At 31.5% G+C, this 213-nt stretch overlaps 1 long non-coding RNA gene across 1 annotated transcript in view; it reads right to left on the bottom strand.

The window, feature by feature from the left end:
• Positions 1–6: 6 nt before the first annotated feature.
• Positions 7–213, bottom strand: part of LOC108631376 (uncharacterized) — a 772-nt gene continuing 565 nt past the window's right edge. The window contains exon 3 of the long non-coding RNA XR_001916925.2: positions 7–115. This is a non-coding gene — a long non-coding RNA (uncharacterized LOC108631376). The remainder of the gene's footprint in view (positions 116–213) is intronic.

Below are 213 nucleotides of genomic sequence, written 5' to 3' on the forward strand. Positions count from 1 at the left end.
CCAGAAAACAAACTCCTATCATTGTTCTCACCAAATCAAAGACGCACAAAAATTCCAAATCAAAGAAATCCACACACCGCAATCCCAATCGAACAGTTATCCATCTTCTGCAGATCTGAAAAAAAGAATAAAACTAAATGTAAAAAGAAAGAAATTTGATATACAGAAAATAATAAACAAAATTACTATACTCAACAGCAAACATACTCACGT

This window comes from Ceratina calcarata, unplaced genomic scaffold (genome assembly GCF_001652005.2).
Source record: "Ceratina calcarata isolate Rehan_Ccalc_2016 unplaced genomic scaffold, ASM165200v1 scaffold89.2, whole genome shotgun sequence".
In the NCBI taxonomy this organism is placed as follows: Eukaryota; Metazoa; Arthropoda; class Insecta; order Hymenoptera; family Apidae; genus Ceratina; species Ceratina calcarata.